This window comes from Myodes glareolus, chromosome 4, assembly GCF_982192425.1.
Source record: "Myodes glareolus chromosome 4, mMyoGla1.1, whole genome shotgun sequence".
In the NCBI taxonomy this organism is placed as follows: domain Eukaryota; kingdom Metazoa; phylum Chordata; class Mammalia; order Rodentia; family Cricetidae; genus Myodes; species Myodes glareolus.
This window is the reverse complement of record NC_142029.1, coordinates 12,532,211-12,544,045: the sequence shown is the minus strand read 5'-3', so window position 1 is coordinate 12,544,045 and position 11,835 is coordinate 12,532,211.

Below are 11,835 nucleotides of genomic sequence, written 5' to 3'. Positions count from 1 at the left end.
CCAATGCCTGGGAGGCAGAGACAGACAGATCTCTGAGTTCAAGGTGTGGTAGCACACACCTTTAATCCTAGCACTGGGGAAGCAAAGACACGTGGATCTCTGAGTTCAAGGTGTGGTAGCAAACACCTTTGAGCCCAGTACTGGGGAGGCAGAGACAGAAGGATCTCTGTGAGTTCAAGAACAGCCTGGTCTACAGAGTTATTCCAGGACAAAGATATACAGCGAACCTGTATCTAAAAGTAAAAGTAAAAATAAAAGAAATAGAGGTTAAAGTAAAGCCACATAAAGATGGAAAATACACAGAGAATCTTGATACTGTATACTATTATGCTCTCTTTGAATTGTTTGAATGCTGAGGAAGGAGCAACAGCTGCTAAAAAATATTTGCTTATAAATGCTGCAGAATTAATCCAAGATAGGCATTTTGAAAATACCTTGGCTTCAAAATTGAAGTCAAAAGGTATGTTACTTTGGAGAAGAGATTTTGCTTTTGTTTCCACAGAAAATGAGAGGCTGTGGATTTATTCAGAGTTAAGAAAAATCATCTTTGACCAAGGGAGGCCACCTGAGAAATCTCCGACAGGAACAGATGGCCCAGATGTCTGAGTTCTACATCCAGAACAGATTCAAGACTACTGCCTGAGATGATCAAGACTCACAGGATACTCCAGTCAGGACTTGGTTATAACTCTAAATTTTCTTTAGGTCCCCATAAGATCATCAGCGCCCTCAACCAGCAGGAAGTAGCCTGAAATACTACGCCCACATTCCCAACAAATGGACTATGGGTATTTTCCTTTGTTAAAAAAAAAAAAAGAGGGAAATGGTGTGGGAGAATTGTCTGTATTCTGTCAATCATGTATTTTAATAAAACGCTGATTGGCCAGGCAGGAAGTATAGGCGGGTCAACCAGACAGGAAGTAGAGGCGGGGCAATGAGAATAGGATAAGGCTAGGGGGAAAGAAACTCCCTCGGCCACTCCTGCGCAGATCACTGAAGAAGCAACATGTAAGCTGCCCCCGCTGGAAAAGGTACTGAGCATTATGGCTAACATAGATGATGATAATGGATTAATATAAGTTACAAGGACTAATAAGAAGCCTGACCCAATGGGCCAATCAGTTTATAACCTTATGGAGTCCCGTCTGTGATTTTCTTTGGGGTTTGCCAGCTGGGGGGTACCGGGCGGGACGGAAACCCCAACAAGCCGGCCCCCTCATGTTACAGGAACTGAGGTGTCTGGTTCCCTTGCTTCAGCAGCTGGGATCTGAGTCAGAGAAGGAGATGATGGTAGTGTATATTTGGCTTAATTATTTCTCCTTATCAGTACAAGAAACCCAGAACAGGGTACCACCTACGTTCAAGGCATATCATCCCTCCTCAGCTAAGTCTCTCTAGGAACACCATCCCAAGTGATGCTAAATCCATTCCAGTTGACAAGATCAACCATAGCAGCCATGCCAGCCTAGCAAGGCAGCCTGAGTCTTAGGCTCTCCTCCCGCATAAAAGGTTTCCATGCCAGAAGTGGGAGGCAGGTTCAAAGAGATGAAACAAATTATCCAAAATCATTGAAGGTATTGTTATTTTTTTATAACATAGCACCTCAAAATGTTGGGATTAGGACCTCAGACATTTTTTTTTTTCTGCTCCGTGGTCTGTGGTTATGGCCTGGACTGTATGTGCTCACAGGTGGGAGGTCATCCACCAGGTATCATAGCCTTCCTCCAGCAGGCTAGCCTGGGCTTACTCACAAGGTGACCTCAGGATGATTGCTCAAATGCAGGCCAAACCTCTGCTTGTCACAGTACAGATGGCTTAGCAAAGAGTAGATTCCAGAGGCAGGAAAACAGACTTTCCCTGTTGACTGGACATGTGCAAGAGTGTATAAAGATGAGTTCAAGGATCTGGGCTAATTTTATTTTTAACCTCAGAATTAGAGGAAAGGGTTTTTTTTATGTCTCCTATGATGTTCACATTATTAGCTTTTTTTAAAAAGAAAAATTAAATTGTATGCACACAGAAAATATATCTCTTGTGTTGACTTGATATTTTTAGCAGTGTAGGACTGAGCATGCCTGGCTGAACTGTCCTAGAACATGCATGGGAGGCAGTACTATTGGCAAGTCTTGCTTGTTCCCTACAACATTAATTGCTTTATGGTTTAAAGGGCTTTCATTTATGCATTTTGCCTAGCACAGTCATCTTGGAAGACTATAATCATAAAATATTAATTGTAATCAATAATATTATTAATGATTTAATTTATTTTCATTTTACGTTATTGGTGTTTTGCCTGTATGTATATATGTATGTATGCATGCCATATGCATGCCAGGTACTGGTGGAGACCAGAAGAGGGCATCAGATTCCCTGGAATAGGTTACAAACTGTTGTAAATCTCTATGTGGGTACAGGGAATTGAATCCAGGTCTGCTAGAAGAGCAGCCAGAGCTCTTAACCACTGAGACATTTCTCTGGCTCCATCAACAACAATTTTGGATATACATGGCAATCTTTATTCTTATTCTATCCTTTCTTTTTTGCTTCTTTTTCTCACTTATGTCCATTTGCTCCTGGATCCAGTGTGACCCTTTCCCCCTCCCCAGTTTCTCCTTCCCTTAGAAGTACAGCACTTGGCCTTAGGATACAGCTCAGTAGATACTTGCTATCAGGCAAGCACTAGTATCTGAGTTCAGATCCCAGCACCCACAGAGATGCTGGGCATAGTAGCTCATGTCTGTGAGTTCAGAAGTTCCTTTGTTCCTTTTGTTTACGTAAATACAAACATTGCCCCCATCTTTCCAAGATACTGTGCTCACTTCCCCCCAGATCACGGCCGCTGCTGGTGGATTCTGGTCCCTCTGTGATCGCCCCTGAGTTGGAGCTGTCAAACATCTGTGGCTTCACTGTACAGTTTCCATTTGGTTTTCTTTCACCTGGAGATTTTAAAATCTCATGTTGGCAACCTGTTTTGGCTATAGCCTATTCTTTTGCAAGGATCAGTTGATGTAACCTGCTACAGATTTTGTAGTCTCTGATTCCACCATCCTGCGCTCTCTCTCTCTCTCTCTCTCTCTCTCTCTCTCTCTCTCTGTGTGTGTGTGTGTGTGTGTGAGTGTCCTTTTTAGTCACCTTTCATGTTCTTTTTAGTGGAAGCTCTCATCAAATCTCACTGAGTCTTTCCTCAGCTAGGGTGACTGATCAGTGAGCTTCAGGGATTTGCCTGTGTCCACATGCATATGTACCCCCTACCTCAACACAGGTGTTACAGGCACATGCCGCCATACCCTACTTTTATGTGGATGCTGGGGATCCTGATTCGTTGAAGTCCTTTTCCCTAGCTTTTATGTCGGCTTGGCTCTGCTGACTAAATCAAGCACTGGAGGCCAATAGAAAAATCAAAGAGGAGTCCTCTATTTTTCATATAAAGACAAAGGAGTCCTCTATTTTTCATATAAAGACAGAGGTGTCCTCTATTTTTCATATAAAGACAAATGCTCTGCATTTGGAGATTTTTACATGGGACGTTTTCATTATCCTGCTACCATAAAGTCTATTGTCACTAGGTTACACACCCTTCCTTCACACATAGTCATTTTCTCTGGCTTCCAGGGAAAGACAGAGCATTTGACATCCATTCTAGACTTAGATTTAGAGCAGTTAGAGCAACTCCCACAAACTCAAAGGGAATTTGCTAATGGCAAACCTGGCCTGACCTACCCCTGATTGCCCTAGGCCCCAGGATCCTTTGGTCAAGTTGGTTCCTACCATGGGGCATTCTTTAGCTTTCTCCTTACACCCTCCCTGCATTGTGAGCCTGTTCTGGTTTCCTGCCGTGTTCTCCAGCCCACAGCCACCTACTTTGCTAATTGTCTAGCTGGAGGCTTTAAAAAATTCCATAAGTATCATCATAAAGAAATTTCCTTGTAAGCATCCTGTGTGCCCGTTCCTTATTAATATAATGACATTAAAGTGTTAGTGACGTCCTTTAGACTTTCTGCGGGGGAGATCGAATAATGTTGCTCATTCACCGAACAAATAAAGTAAATATTAACTTAGCTAAAATTATAGACATCATGACTAATGCTACAGGAGTGTATGTAAAATACTGTGAATTCAAAGATTAGATGTAGCTTCTAAAGTTGAAGCAAAATGCTGACAGTCTGCAGCCTTTTAATTTCTACTTTATCACCCTTGGAGACTGGGAAACTTAGAATATATCCTTTGTTTGGAAAAACCATGGACCCTAGAGGGACTTCATTATTGAATTCATCAGGTTTCTAAGCTTTTTAATTAGGAAAGAATCATGTTGAACAATTGCTTTACAGTAACAGAACATAATGTATTGAAATGTCACATTGTTCTGGTAATAACTCTTGATCCTAAGAAGAAACGATTTTTTGTTTAGATGTATATTAGTTTCTTTATATTCCTCACCTCTAGACTTACCCCAAACCATGCAGTTTATGTAGTATAAATCCCATATTAAAGTTTAGGAAAGGCACTAGAAAAATTCCCAGGAATCCACAAGGATGACCCCAGCTAAGACCCTAAGCAAGAGAGAAGAGGGTGCTCAGACTGCCTTGCCTTGTAGTTAGACTGATGATTATCTTAAATATCAACATAGAACCTTCATCTAGCAACTGATGGAAACAGAGGCAGAGACCCACATTGGAGCACTGGACTGAACTCCCAATGTCCAGCTGAAGAGTGGAAGGAGTGAGAGTATGAACAAGGAAGTCAAGACCATGAGGGGGACATCCAGTGAGGCAGTTTGCCTGAGCTAATGGGAGCTCACCAACTCCAACTGGACTGGGAATGAACGAGCATGGGATCAAATACGTCCTTCTGAATGTGGTTGACAATTAGGGCAGACTGAGGAGCCAATGACAGTGACACTGGGATTTGTCTCTACTGCATGTACTGGCTTTTTGGGATCCTATTCTCTATGGACGTATACCTTGCTCAACCTAGAAGTAGTAGGGAGGGCCTTGGACTTTCCACAGGGCAGGGTGCCTTGATCTCTCTTAGGACTGGAAGGAAGTGGAGGGAAGGGTGTGTGGAGGGAGTTGGAGGGGAGTGGGAGGAGGGAAGGGAGTGGGAATTTGGATTGGTAATTTTTAAAAAGTAATAAAATAAAATAATAATAAAAGAAAAATTAATATCACAATAAAATCAACTTAAAAAATAAAAAATAATAAAATTTAGGAAAATAGCCTTTCACCCTGAGGCAAGTGGATTCCCAGACAGAAGAGTGAGACCCTGCCTCAAAGGGAAATAAAGAGAAAAGGAAAGAAAAAAAAAACAAGAAATTCAGGGAGAAAGAGAAAGCTTGGGGAATTGACAGTGAGAAACTAAACACTATATTCTGACTTAACACCAAAAGTTAGGTCAGTTTTCCATTATTAATTAGTATTTTAAGAAACCCTCTGTAATTAAATGGCCATATTTTATAATTTTTCTCTTAGTTATATTCTCTCTTTCTCTCCCTTTATTCTTGTTTGTATAAATACAGCAAGCCATATGACATTGTTAACACAAAAGTGGGGGACAGAGGAGGAGACAGGCTTTTTCTAAGCAGAGTTGGGTTGCGCGCCTGTGTGTGTAGCATGCAAAGGCCACAGCCAGAACCCAGATGGGTCTTTTCCTGGTGAGGTGGAGGAGCAGGTGATGAAGCGAGGGCTCTAAGGGTGTAAGATATGATAGCACTCTTGGGCATTCTGGGTAGACTCAGGGGAAAGGGGAGCCAGATGGCTTTTGGTATTGGAAAGGAAGAGCTGGAGAAAGGAGCAGGAGCAAGGATGAGACCTCTTACAGCTTTGCTGGGTTTGTGGATGATGGGGAAGCCAGAGGCACAGGGTTTCTAGCAGGACTGAGTCCTTGAGTGTGTGTAAGAGCTCTGGTGGGGAGTGGAGCTGGAGTTTGAGGAAAAGTGCCAGGAGAGGGCCAGAAGGGAGTTTGTAGGTGGGACTGAAGAAGTAGGGGGAGGAGGGTCAGGAGGAAGGTCTTGATAGGCTGGAGGAAAAAGCCACTTGAGAGGGAACTGGAGCTGGAGGAGTATGGTGTTGGTGAGGGGAGTAGCCAGCAGGGTCAGAGTTCGCAGAGGGTTCCCTTAACAGAGTATGGCTTTGTAAAGGGGAGTTTGGAGTGTGGGATGTGACACAAGGTTGATGAGGTGGGAAGGGACCTCTGACCACTTGCCACTGCATTGTATGCACAATTGATGTGCAAGGAGTGGAATAAAATAAAGCACATGTTGTCACGTGACTAATGCTTAAGTAGGTGCTTAGTTCAGTTAATAAATAGAAGGATATGTGATATATGTGGTGATATCTGGAATGATGCTCTACAACTATAGTGGTGTCCTATGATTTAAAAAAAAACATTTATTTTTGCACATATGAATGCCTGCATATTTGTGTATGTGTGGTGCCCACAGAGGCCAGAAGGGAGCATCAGATCCCGTGGAACTGGAGTTATAGAGGACTGTGCGCTGCCATGTTTATGCTAGGAACCGAACTTGGGTCCTTTACAGGAGTAACAGGTGCTCCTGACCGACCTCGGAGCCGTCTCTCCAGTCTCCGCTTTAAAGTTCTATTTCTCTGCTGCTCTCTGAGCAAGTTTGAAGTTGACAAGCCAATTCACTCTCTGTGATTTTCACTTTTTTGCCTATATGTCATCCGGGGAGGCTGTCAAAATGACCAAATAATAAACCTGTTTCTGAAATTGTTTTGCACTGTGATAGATTTTTTTTACACATAATTTTGCGCTAGATTTTGTATCTTAAAGGGTCATGTCTCAAGAAAGGGCACTTGAACAAGGCCAATTGTGATAATTCATTAGTCACTACTGGGGCTCAGGCACAGCACACATGTGGCCCCAGTTTCCACAGCAACAGGCAGAGGTGATATCTGGTCCAGGCCAGGCTCCCTGGTCCTGCCTAGAATGGCTTTAGCAGGACACAGTGGCTCAGTTTGAAGACTGCCTCAAGGATCTCAGTGTCTCCGCAGTGATGAGTGTGACCTCAATGGTGAAGAGTGTGACCTCAACCCTGATGAGTGCGACCTCAACAGGGGCACTCAGCAGTTGACTCAATCCCAAGTACTTGATAAAGAAAATATAATCATACAAAAATCACTGTGCTTATCAGAAAGCTCAAAGGAGTGTGTGTGTGTGTGTATGTGTGTTTCATAGGCAAATACTTTAAACCTCCACATCGGAGAAAACAGGGCAGAGCAGTTTATAATGCTGTACACCGAGTCTGAACTATGTTAGCACAACCCCACCCCCTGTCCTAATTCCTGGCTTCAGACCTGTAATTCTTGTGGTGAGCATTTTCCTAGAGTTGCTCTACAAAATGCAGTGGCCCCTAGGAACAAAATGGGGCACATCAGATGCGGGAGCGCACTGAATTCATCTTGAGGTTCAGGGCTGATGATGTAAATTGCCTCCGTAGGACCACCTAAGGGGAGCTTTCTTTGGAAAGTCTATTTTTAGCTCAGAGCCTGGAAGAAACAAAGAGGCAGCAGAAAGCTTGCTCTTGTTTGACAAATGACAGAATGCAAACACCCTGGAGTGGGCTTTTACCCCTTGCCTTCAACCCCACACTTAAGGGGATTAAGGTAGAGGCTGGATATTAAGGCAGATTCCTGGAGAAGGCTGTATAGTATCAATTTCTGACACGCTTGAGAGCCCAGGGCTTCTTAATTCCAGTCCAGGTTGCTCTATTGTAAGGGGTTGGTAGAGAGCAGGGAATTTAGACAAAGCCAGCTCCTCCAAGCACAGTCCATCAATCCAGTGACATTTATCTGTACGGCAGCTACCCATTTCTGTCCCTTAGCCCTGTCCCTCATCAGCAGGCAAAGCGCCATTAAACCCTTAACCTTTCCCATTAAGGCCTCTTTCTGCCTTCTGTTGCCCTTGAAGAAATGACAAAGCTATAAAGTAAAAAGAACAAAATGAAAACAGAAAACTATCTCTTGTCTGGACTATGAACATCTACTCCCAAACATCCTTCTTCATCCTTCTTGCCCTACCTATTCTTCTGAAAATCGCCAAAGGGGTATTTCCAAAGCAAACTGATCCTGGATCCCTTGCAAGTATCGAAGATCCTCAAAGAGAGAACCCTCCCCCTTTTTTCGCTCTTAGTTTTTGGGTCCATGCCTGACACATGTTTGACTAACTGGGATGGAACTAAGGATTGTCATTCATTAATATCCCTGACAACACTCCTCCCTGGGTCTAGGTGGAAATTTGTATGTGAATCTCCCACCAAGATCCCTCGTGTGAATGTCCACAGCCCATGTGATCTCATAGTTCATAAACCATTCTACTCTTCAAGTAGATCCCCTGTGGGTAAGGATTTTAATACCAAAGGTTTGAGGTGAATAGAAATAGCTAAGCTTTACCCATAGTTCCCCTTTACCTCTATGATGCTCTACTAGCTAACCTACTTGTCAAAGACGTCCTTACAGGTTGCTCTTTGAAATCCCCCATATCAGACATCTGTGACCAACAAGATGGCCATTTCACGTGACTGTTCACTTTGAACCTACTTTTCAGGGGGATGTTGTGGGAGTTGTCATGGAAACATCTGCTTCTAGAAACTTTGAAAGACATGTGTATGATACATTTGGCTGCATGGGATAGAAATGTCAGGTGATATCAAATACATAAAGTTGTGAGACAGATCGGAAATTCAGATACAGTATTTTTCATCTCTCTTGCTGTCAGTCATGGCTTTATGATTGCCTCTTGTCTTACTTACTTTTCTACTGCTGTGGAGAGATACTATGACCAAGGCAACATAGAAAGGAAAGCATTTAATTGGGGCTTGCTTATAGTTTCAGAGGGATGGGATCATGGCCATCACAGTGGGGAGCATGGCAGCAGGCTGGTAGGCAGGCATGGTGCTGGAACAGGTGTCAGGAGCTTACATCTAAATCTGTGAGTTGGAGAGTGTAACTGGGAATGGCATGGGCTTTTGAAATCTCAAAGCCTACCCACACTGAAACACCTCTTCCAACAAGGCCGCAACCCCAATCCTTCCTAAATAGTTCCACCAACTGCAGACTAAGAATTCAAATATATGAACCTATGGGGGGCATTCCTATCAAAACTATCACAACATCTAGTCTATGGGATTTGTGAGGATATGGTAGATATTAATATCAGATTTAGTCCCATAAGTGTATCTTCATGGTCTTAACTTGATCTAACTGACTGGGGTGAAATAATTTGTAATTATTTTAGATTTATATGTTGAAGTCCAAGACAACATTAGCCTGCATAGCAGAATTACCCTGCCTTGTGCTCCCATGGATTGAGACATGAACTTTCACCATGTTTAAGCCATTTTTGTGTTGAAATTCCTTTTCACTGTAGCTAGCTATAATCTAACACAGAGGGCTGCTTAGTTGGGAGTAGGGGTGGTAGAAAGAAACCTGGTAGAGAGGAGATCTGAGTTAAGACCTAAAACAAGAGTTAAGGGTCTCTTGATGTTCCCAGCAATGTCTAAAGGGCACATGTGCAGGGTGGAGGATCACTTGTACTGAGGCCAAGGATCCATTTCAGAAATGAAAAGAAGCCAAGAGGTAAGGAAATGGGCCACACAACACACACATAGAGAGGACTGAAGCTGGTCCCCATAGAATCTTTTAATCATACTAAGGATCCGAGTCTTCTCTCCTGAGGGCCATTGGTGAATCATTGACAGAATTCTAACAGGAAGAAGTAACTGTATAGAATGCCTAGAGCAGCTTTCTCTCCATGAACACAGCCCAGTTATTTACACTTGTCTCTGGACATGTTTTCTTAAGCTCAAGAACGAAGGTGTTTATAAAAATGAAGTACTTTTGAGTTCACTTTTCTTCTTGTACCAACACCTTGAAGTTGGGGATTTGTGATATTTCAGAGCCAAGTCATAGACAGATGAGGCTGCTCAGTTGGAGTCACTTCCCTGGTGCAGAGGAAGAACTAGATGGAGGCAGAGGAAGGAAAGAAGCTCGTGTTGTCTGAGAGCCTATGACCTGCTCACCCCTTTCCTCCCTAGAACTCCCTCTTCACTTCCATGAAGAGTATGAGGAATCAGTATTTGTTCTTCACCGAGCTACTCCTCATGCACTTATGGAACAAAGTCTGGTGAGATCCTGTCTTGTACAATGACATGCTTTGGGGTCGAGGAACAATATGATAGCAAATGTGACAGGCAATGGCTGTGTTCAAAGAGGATTGTGCTGAGAATAAACCTAGAACTCGTGCATGAAAGGCAATTTCTTGTTTCCTCAGCCACATCCATAGACAGAAGATTTTATTTTTATTAAACAATATATAATAATTGTAGTAGTAGTTATTAATAATTCTGTGAAGAACAACACACTGACCTCTAAGACCTGAGTAAAATGTGAAAATAAATTCTGTCCACCAGAGGACCTCTCTCCCAGGGAGAGGGAGAAATACAGAAACACTGAGTGACAGAGTTTACAGCATTCACAACAAGCAAATAACAGTGATAACAAGGAAAGCCTACTACCCAGGGCTGTGATAACATAGATATTTTTAAACATTCAATTTCCTGGAAAAAGAAGAAATGACAAGCACAAAGAGATAGGGATATGTGATCTCCATAAAGGAAATTAGGGATCAGAACAGTCAGTCTATAAGGGAGATCAGATTTCAGATACAGTATGTTTTCTTCAGTGTATCAATTATGTTTAAAGCAATAAATAAGCCATAATTAAAGAATTAAAGGAAGATATAATATCAATTACTTCACTGAACAGAATATATCAATAAAATGGTAGAAGTTATTCTAACGGTCAAATATAAGTAATTGAGATAAAAAGTAGAATAAGTGAAATAAAGGTTACTAAAAGAAATTAATAGTAAATATAAACTTATGGAGAAAATAATTAGTAAGTGTGGAAACATATTGGTAGGTATTACAGAACCCAAAGAATGAAGGAAAGGAAATAAACAGAGGCTAAAAGAAATGTGAGACACCACCGAATGTCAATGTCCAGGTGATGGGAGTGCCAGACAGGAGAAGGAGAAAGCCGCAAGACTCAATTCAGGATTAAGGAGTGAACATTCCTCATGTCTAGTGAATAACAGATCCAGAAAGTTCAAGGAATTTCAAGCAGGTTAAATATGTAGAGATTCTCATGAACGAATGCACTGTAATAAAAGTGCTGGAAGTGAAAGATGAGAAAAGAAAAAACAGCAAGAGAACAGAGACGCATTGGCAAGGAAGCCTGTGCCTTTTCTGTAATCTAAGCTGTGCTATGGCTTTCCATAGAGAAGATGGAAGTCAGAAGACAGTGGGATGATATATTGGAAGTGCTGACCAGGGGGAAATATTGTCTGTTAAGAATACTGTTCGTTCTCTCATTAGTTGTTAATGGAAATGCAAACATATATATCTGCTCTGGAATTCAGTATACTGAATCTTCAAAAAGTCAAAAATAAATGTATATTATGAAAAAAATACTGTTTATTCAACAATGATGTCTTATTAAAATAAGGGTGAACTAGAACAAATATTCACAAAATGAATTGGTTTCTAGCAAATCTAGCTGGAAAAAAAAAAAGCAAAACCAAAGAACAAAACCAACAACAGCTTTCTGGCTGAAAGTGACACCTGAAAGGCCTTCAAATCCTCATGAAAAAAGGAAATGATAGTGTAGTGATAGAATATTTGTATTTTGATAAATAAACCTTGCCTGAAGACCAGAGACAAAGCTAAAGCCACTAGAAGTCAGGCAATGGCGACACACACCTTTAATCCCAGGATTTGGGAGACAGAGGCTGATGGAGCTCTGTGAGTTCAAAGCCACC